Below are 23820 nucleotides of genomic sequence, written 5' to 3'. Positions count from 1 at the left end.
CTGCATCTTTACTTGACATTTACATGGAAATAATGTATTTTACTGTCACTTACGTTTACTTATTTGGTCGAAAAATTAACGTTCAAGAAAAACTAATGAAAGATCACTGTGCGTCATGACGTCACATTCTAGATTTGTTCATTCCTGTCTTGACTGAAACGGAAGAAACTAGGATGTGTCGAACGATACAAGTTATCTAATTGAAATAGTTTTAATAGAGATTAGTTTCCAAGTCTTTATATTGTTTTGTATATACCTGAAGTTCATTATAACACTATTATTTTTATATACTGAATTTTGGTATTACAATTACGTTTTACGATGTTTTAAGAAATTGATATTTTGTATGTTTTTAATCTGGGTGTGAGATTTTCAATTCACAAGGAAGCTAGATTGATCAGCGTAACAATTTGATTTGGATACGTGTCTAACTTGATTGAAACTCTCTCAGAGCGTCAGTGACAACTTGACATGGAAATGGCATGACTTTTACGCGTGCGTCTAACTTGATTGAAATTTTTGCGACAGTGACAATTTGACATGAAAAATGGCTTGACATAGAAAAACTTGATTTTTATGCGCGTTTCTAACTTGTTTGAAACTCTCTCAGAGTGTCACCGATTGTATGCATGTTTTTGTAAGCTTGATGCATGGATGTTTGGTATGGTGCGTGGCAGACGCTTGGTGCATGGCACACGCTTAGTGCGTGGTGGCGGACGCGTTGAAGTATACGCTTAGCGTTTTATGCTACATGGCAGTAAGCATGTTGCATGGTATTACGCTTGGTGCATCATGGCAGACGTTTGGTGCATGGTAGTACGCGTGGTGCATGGTAGTACGCGTGGTGCATGACAGTACGCGTGGTGCATGGCAGTACGCGTGGTGCATGACAGTACGCTTGGTTCATGGCAGTACGCGTGGTGCATGGCAGTACGCGTGGTGCATGGCAGTACGCTTGGTTCATGGCAGTACGCGTGGTGCATGGCAGTACGCGTGGTGCATTGTAGTATGCTTGGTGCATGACAGTACGCTTGGCCCATGACAGTACGCTTGGCCCATGACAGTACGCTTGGCGCATGATAGTACGACGCGTCGTATGTCGTGACGTTTATAGCCGATGCTTGCTACGCCTGTCGCGTGGTACGCCTGTCGCGTGGTACGCCTGTCGCGTGATACGCCTGTCGCGTGGTACGCCTGTAGCAATTTGATGTGTGTACATCAAATCAAGTCACTGGCCGGATGTGCTACTCATTAGCAATGGCTGGCCGGCTTTACACGTCCACTTGATTCTAATCAAGTATAGCAATTAACAAACAAGTGTTTCCAAACATTCACGGTATTTCAACATTTATACGAAAATTATCGATAAGGTTATTAAGTGTGATGATTAATATTGTAGGTACATGTAATAAGAACTGTCGCGTATAAGTAATGTCCACTGCCATGGTGAATTACATTTTACATAAATTTAATATAGTAAATACAAGTGTCTCGATCGGCCAGATATTTTTCTCATATTTAAAACACAAAACTCTCCGAACGCTGGGTGGTGGAAAACAGTGAGGGTATCGACCTTCTGAACTACTATATAACAAATGTCTCTACAGCACATCGGTATCGGTACCGTACCCGATAACGTATTATTAGAAACGTTTATGTATAAATCTCTGTCAATAATTGTGAAAAAATGTAATAGGATAAAATCAAATATGATCCATTGTGTTCATGTTATAATAATATATACATCTTTCCAAGATGGTTTTAACTTCTCCTGTCCTACAATCATGACGTCAGAATTTAGCCGAAAGTATGTCGCATTGATAACCCGTTGATCGATACTTGTACGGCAGAACATTCAATGAACACTTTGTCAGCAGTCACAAGAATACTGTTTGATGACGTCACAGCAATTGTATCTTCAACAAATATAATTTTTTAAACGTAAGACCTTTTAAAATTTGGTATTTAATATTAAATTAGACTTTTGCATTGTATCGAATTATACTATATCGATAACTGAATTAATTCATTTTTTTATTACATACAGTTTACATTAGGCCTATTTTCAATCAATCAATGTTCCATTTTTATAGCGCCATTCTAACGATCATTGCGCTATAACATAAAGTATAAATGCAAATTAGGATAAACTAACGACCAATCACAAAGCTTAAGCACAAAACATTTAAGAATCGAATAGGATTACAAATGATAGGCTCAAACTATATTAGACACTTGAGAAATGTAATTTGAACTTAAATAGTTAAGTATGCCGTTTATGAAAACAACAATGAAGAAACAAAATCCACCCAATTAATATTTCGACACATTATTTGGTTATCGTGTAATTGTAGTATGAATTTATGTATTGTACTATTGTTTAGTTTTACGATACGTCAGAGTGTAATTTCATAGACACGCGCTGTTCTATATTTAATATCCATCTTTATACAAGCATTGTTACACTAGTAATGTTTGGTTACCATGGTAAATCAATAAATTTATTATTACATGATCGCATTTATAAACAAGAGACAAATCAAACACAATTAAAAGGGGGTCAATTGTCTAACGCTCTGTTAAAGACAAGATTTGTTGAATCACAGATTATTGAAGCGCAGCTTTGAATTGGCACACAAACTGTTTCTATATTAAAACATTAAGCGTGGTTCCCATGCACTATAGACGCAACGCAAAGACGTACGCGCAACGCAAATACGTACGCGCAACGCAAATAGCGAGCGAGTTGACCAATGACAAGCCGCTGTTCGAATAATCAATTGATTGCGATTGGTTAAATCACTTACGTTGCATTGCGTCGCTATAGTTTCAGGTGCATAAAGACGCTCTAAAAATAAAAACATATTTTGCTCAAACGAAAACCAAACAATGATTTAGTAACAAAACATTACACGGTGTCTTCACTATTGACAAAAAGTCCTATATCGCTAAACAAAAAAACTATAGAGGGCGCGCTCTCATGCAAACCTCTGAGTAAACAAGACAACACATGTGAATATTTAATGAACTTTGTCGACCAATAGATTTGTGTTAATTCACGATATCGCTGAATATTCATGAGAATAAAACAGTTGGTGACGTAAAAAAACTTGTAGAACCCGTATTCAAGGTTGCACGCTGTCACATTGTTGGAGAAGGTCGATATCAAGGTATGCCCTTTAATTTTTATGTTTTTACATGAAAATGTGCATGATTTTTGGGTAATGAAGGATACATTGTTTTCCACCAGTGATTAAAACATAATTTAGATTAATATAATGAGAAATTATTAAATAACGTGTATGAAAAGTAAAAATTTTTTGTTATGGTTAGTTTTTTTTCTACGATGCCGTTTGTACACCCTTCGCCCCTGGGAAGAGTGTATACCGTGTAGTGGGCCTAGCGCGTATGCGCGCCTGAGAATTGATCATTTCACGACGTTTCGCTTTCAGATCTTGCACTATGTCTAGGCCTAGCTACACGTGTGTATGTAAATAACTAAGGAAAGCACTATATTATTACTGTAGGCCTAATTCTTTTTTATTTGTTAATTCGGCTTATTATAGTAGAAGAAAAATTAACATTATTGAACAGCATAATAATAATAAAATAGAATAATAATATAGGCCTAGCTAGGCCTAAATAGACCAAGCTAGTACTAGGCCTAGAGTAGTACTAGTAGGCCCTACTACAACTACTAGTAGTACTAGCCTAGGTTGTCTTGTAGGCCTAAGCCTAATAATATTAATATTATTAGTATGTAAAACATTTAAATAGTAAAGGTAGGCAATACATAGTATAATATGTAGGCCTAGGCTAATTAATAATATATAAAATAAGTTCAGCTTTAGGCATTGTTAATGGTAGGGTTAGACTTAAACCATGGAGTTTTCTTTACTCCATTATAATATATATATATATATTATATAATTTATATATAACAATAAATTCTTCGAAAATCAATAATTTTATTCAACCAGTCAATAAATAATTGGTGTTATTTACATTTTAACATGGCTACTTATTAAATTTAATTAAATACAATTCAAATCATAATAAAAATATGCATTTCTTATTGCATCATTTATAAATTCTTCAAAAATCATCTATAAACCTTGATAATTCTTTAATTTATAACCAGTCATTAAATAAATGAGTGTTTGGTGTTATTTAAATTTTTAAAATGGTTTTTAATTTCATTATCAATATCATAAATTAAAAACCTGCATTTGTTTTTTGCAACATACATTTTTTTTAAATCATCAATAAACCTTGTATAGGATATTTTATTTGTAAATTTTTTACATACAATAAATTCTCATTCTTTAATCACAATGACAAATTTTGACGCAGTTCTCAGGGAATAATTTCACCAGTGTAGCATAGCAAAAAGCTTCACAAAACAACTTTATTGCTAAATTATGTAGTAAAAAATGCAACTACAAAACTATGTTTCTCGACTAAAAAATCAGTTTGATTATCAATAATATTGCAAAAAAAGTGTTGAAATGAAAATTTTCCCTGCTTCTTTATTTACAAAAAACTCTCTGTTTATACTTGCAACACAAAAATTGTGTTACTGTCTGCAAGTCCATGTCAATTGAATCTTCATTCTTCAGTACCTACAATAAATAAATTATTAATAACATTGTTGACTAAATAATTGTTGCAAATACTTCTGTAATTAATCATATACCAGAATAATAGAAATAGAAAATGAGAATAAAAACAATTCAAAAACATATTTAGATGTCTAATTACAGTTTCATTCTTCATTATACTTACTGTGTTTTCTTTTTTTAGGTGGAACTATTCTGTGATGGATTTCGGGGACTGTGTACACCATGTGATTTTTCATTATGGATTCCATTTTCTTGCCTTCTGAATTGACGCCATGGACGTTGCGGCTCTGTCGATTGAATGCTGCATGAATTTGCTCGCCACCTTGCTCACTGAGCAAGCCTAGTCCAACATGCCATCTTCGAAGGGTTGGTACAACATGCACCTCCAACATGTGCAGTTTAGGTGAGATGTTATAACTTGACATTCTGGATACAAAAGTGTGTCCGAGCACTTTTGGCATCTCAGCTCAACCGTTAGCAATGATTGCTGGCTTAGTTTCGATGGTGATTTCACATCAACAATGCAAACAGGAGACAAACATTGAAGACAAGGAATTACATCTGCTTTTAGTGTACAAAACAGTTGGGACAAACAATTTGCACAAAAAGTATGGCAACATTTAGTCTCTAACATAGACAGAGACATAACATCATTACATACTTTACAGACATAAATATCATCAATAGCACTGTTTTTTACTTCAAATTGACTGTTTAATGAAGGTGATGAATTGTCAGGCTTACAAAATGTACCATTAAGATTTCGTGATCGCTGATTATGTTTCTTCATAGATCCGTGAATGTACTGATTTGTAAATAAAAAGCATGTCAAACATGATGATTGTTTATGACTTGTCCATTTGTATGTTGTTATCGGCTTGAATTTGTAACATTTTGATGTACAAGTAGCACAAATAAAGTTGGGGTGAACATTTTGTACAGATTCAATCAGATTGTAATATGGAAGAATGTCAGATCTTAAGTTCAGAATATTTGTTTTTGTATCATTTTTTTTAAATCTACAACCACATAAACGACAGAGACCTGTCATATAAGAAATATGAACATCCATACCTTTTTACAAAATATTTACAATACATTAACATACAAATACCATCTCAGCATGCAGCATTAGCCTAGGCTAGCTTGAAAATATTGAGCAAGTTTAGCAGTCAATTTCTACGATTTTAACCATAACAAAATTGTTGTTTTAACATATGTTGTTGATAAAGATGAAATGAGTCGGTCTGCAAAAATTCGGAACATGAACTGGTGGCTGTCACGTAAAACAGACGATCGTATTTAGCGCCCCATTATTCTAGGTGGCGCTGTTCATATAATTTGTTTATTCAAAACAAAAGGCGATATACAATACAAATTGCACCAAAACGAACGTTTTCTTTATTTTTAGTTTTAATATGCTGTTTATAATACATAAAAGTACAAATTTATTCAAAGAAATGCGTTATATATAATATCAGTTTTCTAAAATATACAATCTAGTACGTCTAATAATATAAACAAATCGACGGCGTAATCGCAAAACTCGCTGGTCACGCTCTACTGATCACGCAAGCTGAATAAAGGTTATGAGAATGCGCCCTCTATAGTACAGTACTTTTTGTCTGTATCGCCTATAGTTGAAGACAGCGTGATTAGAAGCGGATTTATTTTTATCAGTTTTACGATTAATGATATAATGCTGCAAAGATTAAAGTGATTTGCATAAAACGGATTATGTAATAATCTGATAAATCATTTTTCGTTAATTTATTTGCACACATTAGAAGATTTAAGATGATGCGAGTAGGAATCACGAATAATATCTTAAAATGACATAATACTTGCCATCATACAAAGCATATAACATTACAGTTGCCAACTTATTTAATGGAAATCCAATCACAAGAAAACAGTTTAGATAGTCCTTGCTTATGATTGGTCCATGTCCTGCGTTACGTGCACAGTATGCGTCCTAGTGGGAATCAAGCTTTAGGAGCAGGATGCGAGTATAGAGATCACCTCATACATTAATACATATACAAATATAAAAATGTTTAATTGAACCAACATTGAGGTCGAATTGGCAGATAGGTCAGCATCTCTCGTGAAAGCTGAGGTTTATGTACATGAACCCGTTTCAAAACACATTTCATAACAATTTCAGTGTACAATATATAGGTTTGCCATTGACTAATAAATGTGAAAAAAAAATGAAATTATTGTGATGTTTATTGAAGTTATGCAAGAGAACTGAAAATACAGCAATCGTGATTGACAAATATTACTAGAAAGTGGGGTAAAATGTTCAATAATTGTTCAAATTGTCTGTCTTTGAATATTATACACCATACTACTAGATAAATTACAGAATACGAACATCGCATACAGTTTACGGCAAGGATATGCACGTATATTGTACTATCGATTTTTATTAATTAAATATTTTGTAGAATTGACTGAAAGATTTTGGTATCCATTTCTTTATTTCAAATTAGATTGGATTTAATGATGAGATCTTTCCGTTGTTAATGAAGAATATCGTATAATAATTTCTGACATAAACCAATTCGGGGTAGCGTGTACTGAGCTAGCTGTATAGTGTATTGACCAGCACCTAATGTATGTCGTGTTTCTCATTACGCATGTAATTACAATTATATATATCTAATAAGTAATCATTGCAGTAGTTCATCTGTTCAACTAGGCCGCAACATCAAAGAATAAATTAGTAGTGAGATATTTAATGTTTCCCAAAAAAAAAAAAAATAAAGATGTTATTAATTTTCGTCAAAAAAAGAACTACAGAACTAATGATTACGCTAATTGTGCATACAATCTCATTGATACCTTTTACAATCTTATAGGCCTATGTTTAGCATGGGCATCCGGTACTTTGTTCATAGTTTTACTATAATTTGTGTATCACAGGCATCAAGTCCCTAGTTATAGGTCGGCGTATGAAACGCTATGTGTGCCAAAATATTTTTTATCAATATTAAGTGAATCGCCGTCTTATAGTCGGATAGATATCACCGTAAGGCATTAGGATGTCCTTACGGTGATTCCCAGTCAATGTAATCAATTACACCACTGGTAGTCATAATACAAACACTCTAAAAAACAATTTTTCATATCCATACCGTACGTCACTGTTAAAATGCGTTTCACGGGATTATATTATTACGTTAAGTTTTAGTTCATATGCGTGTGTGCTATTTACATACATTGACTTGACAGACTCTCGGCTTGCTTTAAACATCATTTTTATGGCTTATTTTATACTCTGACTTATACGTTACAATCCTTTAATAATCATTGAATAAGAAGTTACTCCTGAATAATCAATTTTAGATGTTTTTAAATAAAACGCACGCGATGCAAATTTAAATTTAGATTGTTGTGATATGAAGAACAACGCCACAGGCATTATTATTTATTCCATTGCGTAGAACAAGACCACTATCTTTTAATGTAAAAATTACAACTGTTAATATGTATTGCAAGCTGCTGTCACTTTATTTCTTCTCTTTTTTTTTGCTACTTATTGTTAATTTTTTTATTACTAAATTTTGACAGCAATGTCTGATAGGCTAGCAACATAACGACGAAATGAAGCGCGTATATTAGTGATCCATAAAATGATACATGGACGCGCTACCGTTGACAAGGCGATAGTTGATCACGTGTTATTAAATTATTAAATGTCAATTGTATCATTTATAACTAATTATCTAGCATTTATATTTAAAACAACATTACAATACATTTAAAAGTCATTCATTCTGAAACATGTTCAAACATTCGACTGAACGCAAGTTTAATTGATTATGTGTTGCTCATTTGTTCACAACAGCATCATAAAATAAATCAATCCTACAAAACTTGAAAAATGTTTTTAAAACATTAAATTCTATTCTATTTCATAACTCAATTATTCTGTTTAATCTACTGAAAAATCTTAAACCGCGCCAGCAGACTCTACGTGCCTATCGAATAAAGTTATGCGCATGTCATGCTGAGTGTGCGCGCACAATTGCCTATGTTACTCGATACGCGCGACGCGGTGACGTTTCGCGAAAACGAAAATTTGAAATTTGGCAAATCATACCATGCACCGTATCATGATTTAAATCACACAAAACATTGTATGACCTATATGACCGTTAGTTCACACTCGAATAATAACGGCATAGATGATGATGTTATGTTTTTGCTTACGATACATATATAATGCCACATCACAATCATATGACAAGTTGACATTGATGTGATGTAGGATGTAATCCCATAATGCATTGCTGCAAATCTCTCGCAAATCTCGATAATGCTAACTGTAACACTTTCAAAGATAACGCATAACAAACAGAAAATGGCAACTAAAATATGAAAGTGGACCTATTATACTGATAGGAATGACCGTAAGTTTGGTTCCAATTATGATTGGTTCCCACTAGCGACGCAACACAAGGACGTAACGCAACGTAAGTGAGTTGACCAACCACAAGCGATGGATTATTCGAACAGTGGCTTGTCATTGGTTAACTCGCTTGCGTTGCGCGTACGTCCTTGCGTTGCGTCTCTGGTGGGAACCACGCTTTAGGCCTAGGACGTACCACCCAATTTACTGTATTGAGAATCACAATTAGAGACATTTGTCATTGATTAAAACTTCCGTTTCGCGTACATACGCACGTCCTGCACTGGTTCCAGCTCCGGCTCGGTTTCGACAAATAAAGTCGCGTCTCAATGTTGTTTTCACGATGTGACCCACGGCTCGCGGCAATCCGCGTAGCCGGTATCGTGAAATCGAAAAATGTGAATGTATATGAAACATTCATTAATTATATCTTGCTATGACCTCGTACACAAACTATGAACTTAAATAAGAGATTGTGATGACGCGGTTAGGTTTCATTATTGAGGTTTCATTTCTATCGAATTCGTTACATATTGCGATATTGCGTTACATATTTCGTTACAAAGCAACATCTTTATCTATATATTACATTACGTGGTAACGAATATCGTATCACATGATGTATATAACAGTACTTATTATTGATAACCGAGTAACCCTAGAAATGATTGCATAGGCCTCCTTCGTATCAACATAAGTTACGTAATAATGTATTAATAAATATAATATATATATATACAATAAAATGTTTACATAAGTTAGCCAATCTATAATATCACGTGTTCATTATAAAATCTTTCTCTAAGTGTTCCGATGCGTGGAAATAATCTTACACATTCCAAGGAGAAACATAGCTGGGGACATTGTACTTACTCATGTGTTGGACCTAGAATCTGACTTTACATATTAGAAATTCGTCATCTTTGGACAGTTCAAGCCACTTCTAAAAAGTAACAATGTCGCTTTAAAATGGAACGATTTATTGATTGATTGATTGATACCGTCAGAAATAAATTTTGCAGTAAACGCAACTGAAAAGTCAAGGAGACCAATGAGAGTCGAGTGGACAAATCTTGATAGGAGACCTACTATAATTACAAAATTTGGGTTTTTTCCCTTTTTGGAAACAAAGTACATATTATAAACATCAGAGAAGTCTGTTTTAACATATTATGTATGCATGCCATAAGGCTCTGTCTACACTCTCAAACTAGTTTGACAAAAAAGTGTCATGTGCCCAAATATGGTAGAGTGATATGCCCCAATATGGGCACATCACATTTTGTTGTCACATAAAGTTTGATAGTGTAGATAGAGCTTTACGCGTTGTATTCAGCAAGAAAGGCCAAATACCTAAAATGGCCAAAATATATACACATGAATCTTATATACATTTATTGGGAAATGTTGTATTTTAATTATCAAGTATTATTCTGGTGATTTTACTGATGAATATCGTAATCTTTGCAATCATGCACATCATTTCAGTTACCGTTAGCTTTTAAACACATTCTATTTCGAATTCTACCCGACCTACATATTCGCCATCCTCATACTTTGTTACTACAGGAGAAACAAAATGAAACAAGGCTTAATTTGTTGCGCAGAAAAGTTAAAAAAATTCTTCAAAGTCAATTGCAAAACAACTTACTTAACTTGAATGACATAATGTAAGTGAATACTTACGAGTAAGCTTACATTTAAAATGTCCTATGGAAAGCCATCGATGACAAAATATATTCTTATAGACCACATAAATTGAGTTGAAAGTGACAACGCCCGGAGTGTGCTAGTTGAAAGTGACAACGCCCGGAGTGCGCGAGTTGAAAATGACAACACCCGGGAGTGCGTGAGTGGAATGTGACACCGCCCAGAGTGCGCGAATTGAAAGTGACAACGCCCGGAGTGCGCGAGTTGAAAGTGACAACTCCCGGAGTGTGCGAGTTGAAAGTGACAACGCCCGGAGTGTGCGAGTTGAAAGTGACAACGCCCTGAATCACGAGTGTGTGAGTGGAATGTGACAACGCCCGGAGTGCGCGAGTTGAACGTCATAACATCCGGAATCACGAGTGCGCAAGTTGCAAACGATGAAAAAAAGAAAGACATGTATCTCAGGAACGGTTACACAAACCATCGAGCAACATGCATTCTTTTTAATTACGAACAAATTGCCATGCCTCTGCCTCCCTATTACAAATAACAAACTCTGAAATCTTGTAAGTAGACTAAACTATTAGTATTCGTAAATTAGAATAGCGTTTAGTTTATGATTTGTTCGGGTACAATTTCAGCAATATCTTCCTATTCAACCTCATGCCACTTGCAATTACACATTTCTCTGACAATAGTAAATTAAAAACGCTGGAAGCAAAATTGGAGTAAGGCGAAGGTTTGGTTAGCATTTGACATTGATTCATGCTTAATGGTTCGTGTTCAGACGATGGCCTATAATTAGACGACATTTCTGTACATACAGGCGTGAATATTCAATTATTATTATTTCATTTACATAGCAATTAACAGAATAATTTGTTGATGCTAATTATCCACTTGGTTAATACTATAATTAGTTATTTAACCCATAACAAAGTACAAAGGACGCTACAGTATCATGTATAGCGACAACATACATCTCGTAGTATCGTGTATGCTGATGTGCGACGGCAAGAGTCCTATATTATAGCACCGAACTTAACCTAACCCTCTGAATAATCCGTCGATCTATATGAAAAAACCAAACGATCAGATTGGGATTCGAACCAAGCTGAAGTAACAGACTAATACAGTATCCAACATAAGATGACGATTGCTGCCAGCAGACACGATACCGCACAGTGTTTATTGTCGCTAGACTTGATACCACTCGTGTATCGGGTGAAACTCTACGAACTTACAGCATAATTGTGCATAACACAATTACTATACATTGGATGTTTATGAAAGATTATTTTTATGCGCATAATTTGCGCATAACTGAATGAGTATATCCAATGTTATAAATTGCAGCTCTATAATGTAAAACAGCAATTACCATCAACATTCGAATGAATTAGATTTATTTTGCATATAGACTGAGATTCGTTAATTTAATCGTGCGAATTGACAGCGTATAACGCTTCTGCTGACGGATGCATATGTGCTTTGAATACGATTCACAACCATTTATTATTTAAACAAAGCTTATTCCATCAATACGCAGGTTAGGCGATACGTTAATTGAAAATTTTGTTAACCACCCGATTGTCAGTGCTGTCGATATGGCAATATTTCGTATACATTCCGTAATACAGCCTCCCACGTGTTTCAGATGTGACGTCTGTAACATGGGAGGTTATATGTGAAGGGGTCTGGAACTAACCACATGAAAACATATAACATAGAAACTTTGTCTTTCTTAAACATACGACAATGATCTAGAACTAACAAATGCACACAACAAGATACGCGCAGTGTGAACAACCGTGCGTGCAAAAACTGTTATACATTCGGAATGATTGCCTGTCATGTTGTTATATATGGTGTTGTACAAATTTTATGTACTTTAATGTATAAAGTGGCCTGTGGTAAAATAAACTTCGTTTTCTGTCTTCAACTAATGTGTTTTCATACGTGGTATGTTTATGTTATTTTGTCTATTGATATTTCGATTTATCTGAATTATTTTTCAAATGAAAAACGGTGATAAATTGGTTGATTATTCATCGTGATGGTATGGCGACAAGATGTCGGTTTAGCAAGTACTTTGTAAGCCTACCACTACCGAACGAGTTGCACTGCAATTATGAAAAAACATAATGAATATCAATGCGTGGTATAACCAACTTCTGCAAAAAGATGTCTGGACGAACTACTCGTAGTACAAACATTGTACTCAAGTACGATATCAAACGAGTATAAATGAATAAGAAACATTTGCAAGGCCAATAGAGATTCTATTAATCACATGACCAACATGCACATGCTAGTGAATAATGGAACTCTTCCATAATAATCTTTAAACACAAGACTGACAGAATTAAGTCCATTTGTTAGATGAAAATGCCAACTAAGTGGAGCGAAAAACATTCCAAATGTCTTCAACACATCCAAGTGAAACGCATTCTTAAAACATTTTTCACGCTCACTTCTTTGCTGTCACAGAACTTAACAACAAACTATTGGAAAGTCTTTATAAATAGAAGATGGAATTGGAAGTGTTTTAATGTATTCATTGAACCGTATAAACTCTGCTTGAAAAGTTTCTTTCAAACAGAGGTTTGGAATTGGAACTGTTTAAATGTATTCTTTGAACTGTAGCAACTACTTGCAAAGTTTGAATTGGAACTGTTTACATGTATTCATTGAACTGTAGCAACTACTTGCAAAGTTTGAATTGGAACTGTTTAAATGTATTCATTGAACTGTAGCAACTACTTGCAAAGTTTGAATTGGAACTGTTTAAATGTATTCTTTGAACTGTAGCAACTACTTGCAAAGTTTGAATTGGAACTGTTTAAATGTATTCATTGAACTGTAGTAACTACTTGCAAAGTTTGAATTGAAACTGTTGAAATGTATTCATTGAACTGTAGCAACTACTTGCAAAGTTTGGAATTGGAACTGTTTAAATGTATTCATTGAACTGTAGCAACTACTTGCAAAGTTTGAATTGGAACTGTGGAAAGTTTTTGGAATTTGGAATTTCTTTCAAATAGAAGTTGGAATTGGAACTGTTTTTCTTGAACTGTAACTTGGAAAGTTTCTTTTAAACAGAAGTTTGGAATTGGAACTGGTTTTTGTTTTAAACTGTAACAACTTGGTAAGTTTCTTTTAAATAAGATAAGTTGAACTGTTTTTCCTGAACTGTAGAAACTTTTTGGAATTTCTTTGAAATAGAAGTTAAAATTGTAACTGTTTTTCTTGAGAAATTATTTGGAAAGTTTTTTTTTTAAATAGAAGTTGGAATTGAATTTACTGAACTGTAGACACTTTTTTCGGAATTTCTTTTAATTAGAACTTAAAATTGGAACTGTAAAATGTAGAAACTATTCGGAAGAAGTCGGAATTGGAACGTCGCGTTAGTAGGCCTATCACATGTTTGTTCGCGTCAACCCATATAGATCATTTAACATTGATACACTCATTTCATGTTGTATGATTGATGTATATCTTATCTGTCAATAAAATATTCACAACTTATCATGTAATTTTGATAATCTCGTGAGTTGAGTAATTACGTGTTAAAGTCCAATGAAATTAAGATTTTAAAGCGTCATTGGTTTGTGTTGGTAACGCGTTTCCTTCATTCACAATCTTTGTTATAAATAGGATAAACGAAAACAATTGCAATAGTTTATAACCATTGCTATTAGCAAGATGAGTCTAAATATGTATTCTTTTAAGTATATTTTGAATTAAAAGGCGAATGCATTTTGTTTGATTTGCTTAGTAACATAAAACGCGTCGGTTACTACTTCCCTCTCTACTTAATGTTGATTAAATCGTGTCTAATGGTTGCTATGGGCTTCTCAAATATCAATTACACTACAACATTACTTAAACAGACGTGTCATACATCTTAATTTTAAAAGGCAAAAACAAAACTATATCTACTCAAGGTTAAGGATGTCTGATTTGACTACAAATCAGTTTATTATACTAAAGTAAGGTATGAAACGCCAAATTGGTCAAATTACTAGTAACCGAATTGTCTTATACAGATTTGGCACTTCATTAACAAGTAACATTCACGGCAGCAGCCTATATTAGTATGTATGTTCATTGCAGACCGACCAGCTTAAGCCTACATCAAAATGATAAATGTCTCGAATTATAAGCGACTAGATTAATTGTACACATGGGAATCTATATTTCATTAGATAGATACTTTACTGATATGTCATTAATTCAATACCCTGGGAGTATGTACGTCTTAAAAGGGCATCATGGGAATTTACAATTTCAACCAAAGAAAAAAGGAATATTCGTCTTTAGATCGATACCCTGGGAATAATAATATGTACATCATGATAGGTATATTTACACGTCATAGGTGCAATGGTCGTATTATGGCTACCCTGTGAATTTATGTAACTAAAAGATGACCTGAGAATGTTTACGTCATTAAATAAAATTAACATTGAAATACATTTTATAGCTCTCTATATACGCCAAAGTATACTGGGGATGTAACAAAATCGACCAACACGGGAACGAAATGGCAGTACACTGGGGATATAACGAAATGACAGTACACTGGGGATATAGCGAATTGACAGTACACTGGGGATATAACGAAATGACAGTACACTGGGGATATGACGAAACGACAGTACACTGGGGATATAACGAAATAACAGTACAATGGGGATATAACGAATTGATAGTACACTGGGGATATAACGAAATTACAGTACACTGGAGATATAACGAAATTACAGTGCACTGGAGATATAACGAAATTACAGTACACTGGGGATATAACGAAATAACAGTACACTGGAGATATAACGGAATTACAGTACACTGGAGATATAACGGAATTACAGTACACTGGGGATATAACGAAATGACAGTACACTGTGGATATAACGAATTGACAGTACACTGGAGATTGACTGGATATAACGAATTGGCAGTAGCCTACACTGGAGATATAACGAAATGACAGTACACTAGGGATATAACGAAATAACAGTACAATGGGGATATAACGAATTGATAGTACACTGGGGATATAACGAAATTACAGTACACTGGAGATATAACGAAATTACAGTACACTGGGGATATAACGAACTAACAGTACACTGGGGATATAACGGAATTACAGTACACTGGTGATATAACGAAATGACAGTACACTGTGGATATAACGAATTGACATTACACTGGAGATAGGCTATAACGAAATTACAGTACACTGGGGATATAACGGAATTACAGTACACTGTCAGCTTGTTACCATCATTTGTAAATATTATAGGCATACCTAATGGATACACTACACGCAAAGTAACAATTACACATTAACTAAAAATAATTTCCTTCTGGTTTAATATTAATGGTCGATTATTCTATGAAAATAACATGCGTCTTACAGAGACCCGAAACATTAGAACGTCATGTGAACACTCTATATTGTATTTACACACATTGTATGTAGGCCTATACATTGTACGGACTTCATTATGCTCGCTTCTTCCCCTTAAACTGTTCTCTAACAAAAATCAGTGAAAATTGATTGCCGTGTATCAATTGCGTTGTACTAGTCGTCAGCATTAGCAATCAGGATTACCTGCGAAATGCCAATATTGTGGCTAAACCACATTTTATTTAGAAATAATATGTGAGAAAAAAGTCTATTAATTTAGAACACGTACGTTACGATAAATCAAAATTGAAATTCATCTACAAATTGTAATTAAATCTATTGTTCTCAACAATCAATCAGAATTGGTGTGTAAAGCAAAACGTGAAGTAAAATTTGCATACTAATACACGTGAAGTAAAATTTGCATATCAGTAGGCCTACACGTGAAGTCAAATTTGCATATCAGTAGGCCTACACGTGAAGTCAAATTTGCATATCAGCACACGCGAAGTCAAATTTGCATATCAGTACTTGTTACTTGTTACTTGTTTTCATAGCTATCCCCATTATTGGGGACATTTCGCCGTCATTGACATTATGTTGACATAGCACAACTTTTCTTAATTTTATGAGAGACGTTAATTTTGATGAGAAGGTCATGGAACACTAATTAATTTTAAAAACAACTAAAAACCTGGGACCTGTAACACTTGGTAGGGACCCTGACGGGTACTCTCCCTCCGGGTCAAAGGGATCCCGAAACTCATCGGTGGGCAGGGTACACGTCAGGCCCGTAGTCAGGGGGGGTTTTTATGGTTCGGGCGAACCCCCCCTTTACAGCGAACCCCCCGTAGCCGACTGCGAACCCCCATCCCCGACATCCCCAATACCTCACCACCCTCATCTCTGAAATTCCTCCAAATACGTGCCCCACAATACAAAAAGTTATTTGTAAATTGAAAAATTCGTTAACTCGTTCGTGAATAACTCATACCTTATTGTTAAACAAAAGAATTGGTTGCCGAAAAATAATACTATAAAATATATAATTTTTGGTTCCAGGATGTAACATGATATTGACGTGAGCTTGGGCACGAACGAATCGTACAAAGGACACCGCTAGACAACCGCGTACCTATTGTTTCGATCACTGGCAGTCAGTATGCATATATAGCCTTCCGACGTACATCAAAAAATGGAACGCTGCGGTTACCTACAATATGTATGTGTGGCTATGAAGTATAGTGGATTATATTAAATTAAATATATTACACTATAATATCTATGGTATCATGTACTGTAGTTTACACCTATAGCATTCGATTATTTTTTTCTAGACCACCAGCCGATACGTAGGCCTACTCAACTGTATCAATGCCACCTATTTACATTGATATATTTAGTTTCCTCAACAAATTGCTGTAAATAAATATAGATAGAGCTATCAGAGGCGGTAGCAGGACTATTTTAAGAGGGTTGCCCAAAGACTCCAGGGCTGTAGACACTGAGTATTTGAGCAAGAAAATTGTTAAATGACACCCCTAGATGGCCGCAAATGGTACTCTCGCACGTAAAATTCATGATACTTTTTTTTTCGTTCAATGCAAACGTCACGGGGAGGTTCCCGATGAAGGTACTTTTGGTACGGTAATACATTCTAATAACTGTACTCAATTAATGTAATTAATTATCAATTAATAATTTTAAAAAGTTATACAAAAAATATGAAGCTGTTGCTATAAATATATTGAGCAAAAATGTTAATTCATTTAAAAATGCTAAATAAAGTCAGATGTTAAAACCACCATTTCCAAAAATTCATTTTTATTTATCCACTATAAACTTTACAAAAGTGTTGTTTTAAACCACACTCCAAATAAAACATAGAAAAGAATGATAGGACATTTGCAGAAAGAAACAAACTTTGCTCTGCTACCGGTATAACACGGTTCAAATTTCGGAACGTCTATAAATTACTACGGAAATTCGGCCTAATATTTACGAACGTACGGAAATGAAGATAAATATGGTACTACACGCATCGGAAATACAGAATACGCACAATTATGATTTGGCCTAAAAATTGGCCTTAGATTATGGAAAACCCCTGGCAAAACGCAATAATTATGGACAAATCGATTATTAGCCTTGGCAATATGCCTAATATTTAAAAGGAATGAATATAGGCTATATTTCGTTTGTCGATGAATTTTTGAATTCATGTATGAATGATTGATCCATTAGAGGTAATCTGTGATGGCTCTAGTAACACTGCTATGCGTGGGTAATTTGTGAATAACGTAGTATGCTACATAGACGAGCCTAGATAGGGAAGATCTGTACTGTCGTTCATTGCGAGAGGAGGGGAAAGTCCGGTAATGTGTCATGAAAAATGTAACAAGCCAGAGATGAAATAAAATCACTAACATTTAGCTGATTGTCGTTGTTTTAGTCGTCGTCAGAAGTTTATCGACCGACATCTATTTCTCATGTGTTGAGCGTTTCTTTAATTGAATAATTTTGGATTTTCAGTAAATTGCCAATGGTTTATTCAAAGTCAAACTGTAACTAATCCCTCACTATTCAATCAAAATGTTATTGTTATACTACTATATTGTTGAAAAATGGATTGCGTGACATGAAAATGGATTGATAGTAAAACGTAACAAAGATACGTTCTTGTCTGGTTATTAGGTATTCATGCTCCGATGAAGCAGAGGATTATTTTTGTAGCGTTCCATTTAAAATTTTTACAATTAACGTTTTAACAATTAGGCTAATATCAAAACATTCAACAATAATAAAATGTCCTGCAACTCTGTAACTACTTTATGACTAAGCCTATCAAGTTCCGGGTCCGGATGGATATTGTATACGATGAAATGGAACTCAATTTTAATTTAGTGGCAGAAACAACATTTAGTATGAAATTAAGGCTGTTGCCCGGGCCACAAGGGAAACACCCCTGGGTCCGCCCCTGGCTATAATAAGCATTGAATTTGCCTTCTCACCCAAATTGTGCTTTTTTGGGGGGGCTTGTAACTTGAACGCAAAACAAAATACCGAGTGAATGATCAAACAATCGGCGGTGGTTCCGCACACAGAGCACGCGCATCTAACATACGGCGGCAACAAATGTTATCGTGAGGAGGAGGAAAAAAGTACGATCGTTTTGTTCAATCGTAGCATGCTGCATGAGAGTGTTTTTCCGGCCAATTAGAGGTGCCATTTATCATGAATGTTATGTACGAGAGTACCATTTCCGGCCATCAAGGGGTGTCACTAAATTCGCCTCAGACCCCACCCGCGGCGCAGTGACCCAAATACTTATTGTCCGAACCCCCCCTGACAGATCCTGGCTACGGCCCTGCACGTGAAGTCAAATTTGCATACCAATACACGTGGATACAAATTTGCATATCAGTACACGTGAAGTAAAATGTGTATCAGTTTGAAATAGCCATTCATTTTGCAGGGTCTCAAATTTGCATATTTTGCACACGTTTAATGAAATTTGTATATATATAACACTGGCGTATAAGTTTGAATAAATTATGGAGGAATTAAGACTAATTCCTCCGTGGTTGTCGACGCAGTCTTTTATGTCTGTTTTCATTGTGTAACTCTATCTGGTAACTAATCAGAAAAAACTAGGCCTATGTCCGCCGCACGCGTACGTTTTTATATTTCTTTTATTTCACCGCTTGTTTTAATACATTTCGTACAGTAAACAAATATATACAAGCATTATATGTTCATGTATCAATGAGAATAACACAAGAAAGCAATTTGTAAGTAATAATTATAACCGGCTGAAAACAGGCAAAGCAGAATAATCATGTCATTTTTGTTCTACTTCTTAATTCCTGAATGTACAATAAAAAAAAAAAAAGGAACAGTTTGTAAAAAAAAATATTAATAAAAATACCGACTCAAGACCCAGAAAGATACTGTAGTAGTAACCAGGGAAAAAAACAACCATCAACCAGGAGAGTAAAAGAATTCGGATTCCAACGGAGAAGAGGAAATTCGATGGGCCGGAAATGCAAAATATATACTAATGATTTGCTAATTGTTTTTAGCTTAATAGAATACGAATATTTGTTAATAAATTTTCTAGTTTTTGTTTTCATTTTCATTTTTGTGAATTAGTCCACCGGGGTCCCATACTCGTCTAAATGATGAACTGAGTTCTTTAAAGTGCACACGGGCAAACTATTGTGTACACTGGACCTATACGGATTTTCATCCGAGAAGACCTGTTCCACCACTATCAGAACTACATAGGAGCGAGTGAGCATCGAACCCTTGCCAATATTGTTGGCTATTTAGGTACGGTAAACGACACCCCTATCTTACCCACTCGGCCATTTGACACTTAAGGATATTACGCTGTGATGCAAAAGTACTCGCATTAACCCTGCTCACAAATGCATTTGTATATCGAAACACTTCACATAAACGCTCCGTATTTTACGTTTAACTCATTCTACAACATTCTTTTCAATCATTTACCTATACATTCATGTTATATTTATATTTTAGCATCAGAAAATAGCGTGCAGGCAGTATTCCATTCGTTTACATTAATTTAGTTTAAACACATCATCATTATCTTACATTACTGTGCAGAACGTAATGTGTGAATCGCACATTAAACTACATTAAAAACATACAAACAAAACATACAGATGTATAAGATGATTACCTGTATGGTGGATATCGTATACAACACAATGTTGTAGACTATATAATTCCGTCACTAAACCGTATTACAATTATTTCTAACAGTAGTCTGTGTGAGTGACGTTAGCAGTGATTTCGAGTAATAATATGAGTGCTCTTCAGTCTAACGATTAAGTACCACACTACGGGTAGAGGGCTTAATCATTGTGAGCAAACATATTCCCATTAACAGTGTTAAATTAAGCAATGCTAAGCTGAATTTTATTATACGTTTCACACTAATAATAATCACCAAAATATCTCAATTGTATACTTCGATGTACTTAGCAGCAAGTGAACCGCGAATGCTCACTTTTGCAAACGTTTCGAGTAATCACTTTCTGACAATGTTGTATATTGCATTTAATTATTTTTAGTATTTTATAGCATTAAATCGGTCCCGTGTTATTTATATGATTAAGACTTAAGTCACCACGTAGGATTTATAGCTTTCATCTCACTTCACATTAGTACTATTGGGAATCGAAGCTTGATTTCGGTTACTTTCGACCAACAACCTCAGAAAACACAATGAATTATGAAACTGTACACGCGCGCTTAACCAGACCAATGCGCGTTAGACAGACGTGCTGCGTCACCAAATTTTGCGAAAAAAATCATTGCGTTATGAATATGTTTACGTACATAATAATCACGGTACGCATGTTTTAATTTCATAACGAATGAATACTAAAATTGTTTTCATTAATATACCGAATACAATGCCTTAACGTATTAGAAATAAATATTGTTACACTTACTATATTTTCTGTAGGTAACTGTCCATCACCAAACATTGTAATACGCTACAAGTGGCTATAGATCCGAGACGATGCACCGTTATTGGCCCGACCACAACTTATCATATGCTACGCGTAAACTGTTTTTATATACATCGCACGCGACATTTATACTCATTTTCTGGCATAGTGCATTTATTCGATAGGGGTGTCAGGTAGTGATATTCATTTGATTCACTCGTACGGAAACTGAAGCACGTAGAGGAATTGGGTATGTGACGTATTGCAAGTGACACGATCCTGGCTGAGTAGTTGGAGGAGAATGATTATTTTTCTTCGTTACGATGACTACAGTAAGGCACAGTGTTTGATAACCGTGCAAAACGTGGAGAAGGCGGTAAAACGAGTTACCGCAGAAACTTGGGCACAGAGATATTCCTATAACAAGGTGAATGTAGGCATTTCGCAAAGGGATGTGAAGAGTGTGTATGGGAGGGGAGGGGGAGTGTTTGGGGGAAGGGGTATGTATGTACTTATGGATTTACAAAACGAACATTTTTTTTGTATAACAACGATGCAGTATTAGTGATATTAATAATAATATACAAAGCATTATGGGGGGGGGGGGGGGGAATGATTTCTGACACCGTTTCTGAACAATATTGTGATTTATTGTGTTTTTGACAATCACAATATTTTAATTTTACATGCTTTAATGTTGATCCTCAATGATATAGCTTATTCTTTATTCGGTCTTTATTACATTCTAAAATCAATAATAAACCGAAAGTGATTATAATTCATGTTAATTCTCTCGTAGACGAGTCTCTTTGATAGGCCCCTCTAAACGAAAGTTATTCATATCAATATGATATAAACACACACAGATTAAAAATAGAATTAAACTTCAAAGATTAAGCGTATAACCAATTTAATTTTAAACTGCTAAATCAAAGCGTGTATGTGGTCGGTTACCGGCTGACCTAATTCTTAATCCATAAATTTTATTGATCCGTCTTAGCATTTCAACGGAACCGGACAATGGTCGCCGGACAATGGTCGCCGGACAAGTGACTAGGAGGATGTGCAAACTGTTATTTATTAATAATGTAAATACAGTAGTGAATTATTCCTACGCTCACGATTCGCATAATGTTTCTGTCTGAATATCCGGTTGTTTGGTTCTCACTGGGACTAGACACATAAAGCTTGGTTCCCACTGAGCCTGGACACATAAAGCTTGGTTCACACTGCGCCTGGACACATAAAGCTTGGTTCCCACTGCACTTGGACACATAATTAGCTTGGTTCCCACTGCACTTGGACACGTAAAGCTTGGTTCCCACTTCGCCTGAACACATAGCTTGGTTCCCACTTTACTTGGACACATACAGCTTGGTTCCCACTGCGCCTGGACACATAAAGCTTGGTTCCCACTGCGCCTGGACACATAAAGCTTGGTTCCCACTGCACTTGGACACGTAAAGCTTGGTTCCCACTTTACTTGGACACATACAGCTTGGTTCCCACTGCGCCTGGACACATAAAGCTTGGTTCCCACTGCACTTGGACACATACAGCTTGGTTCCCACTGCGCCTGGACACATAAAGCTTGGTTCCCACTGCACTTGGACACGTAAAGCTTGGTTCCCACTGCACTTGGACACGTAAAGCTTGGTTCCCACTTCGCCTGAACACATAGCTTGGTTCCCACTTTACTTGGACACATACAGCTTGGTTGGTCAAATCGTTGCGTCCAAAAAAACATATATCGAAATCACAAGCGGCGATTTGTACCATCTGTTCTTGTGATTGGTCAGATTTATAAATTTACCTTTCACGTACGCGCGCACATAACCGGTTTTTTTTACTTGAGTTGTACTACTGTATCTGATACAATGATGATTTTAACGACACGATTGTGACATAGAACAATGATAACTAGGATACCTATAATTATTAATTATTTGAATTGAGTGATCATCGTTAATACATTTTGTCCTCCTTCATGCATCCTACAATATCCTTGCTGTTTGTTTGTTCCATGGAGTATCCTAATTTCATCCTAAATAATTAAGTTCCACATTCTGTAGTTTATTTAGTCTACGTATCTTACTGAACCGGTAAATTTTAATAACATTTCACATCCCTTTAGCCCAGACGATGAAATTTGAGCCGTGGATGATATCAAGAATTTTCCGTAGTGAGTTAAAGCCAGCATGATTCGGTCGATTTGAAGCG

At 35.3% G+C, this 23820-nt stretch overlaps 1 protein-coding gene across 1 annotated transcript in view; it reads right to left on the bottom strand.

Annotated features, from left to right (window-relative positions):
* Positions 1 to 21001, bottom strand: part of LOC144851706 (muscarinic acetylcholine receptor M3-like) — a 47346-nt gene extending 26345 nt beyond the window's left edge. Inside the window, exon 1 of the mRNA XM_078709295.1 lies at positions 20823 to 21001. The gene's annotated coding sequence lies outside the window, so the exon portion shown is untranslated. The remainder of the gene's footprint in view (positions 1 to 20822) is intronic.
* Between the last annotated feature and the right edge of the window lie 2819 nt (positions 21002 to 23820).

The sequence above is a fragment of the Antedon bifida genome, chromosome 9, assembly GCF_963402885.1.
Source record: "Antedon bifida chromosome 9, ecAntBifi1.1, whole genome shotgun sequence".
NCBI lineage: Eukaryota > Metazoa > Echinodermata > Crinoidea > Comatulida > Antedonidae > Antedon > Antedon bifida.
This window is presented reverse-complemented; position numbering and strand designations above follow the sequence as displayed.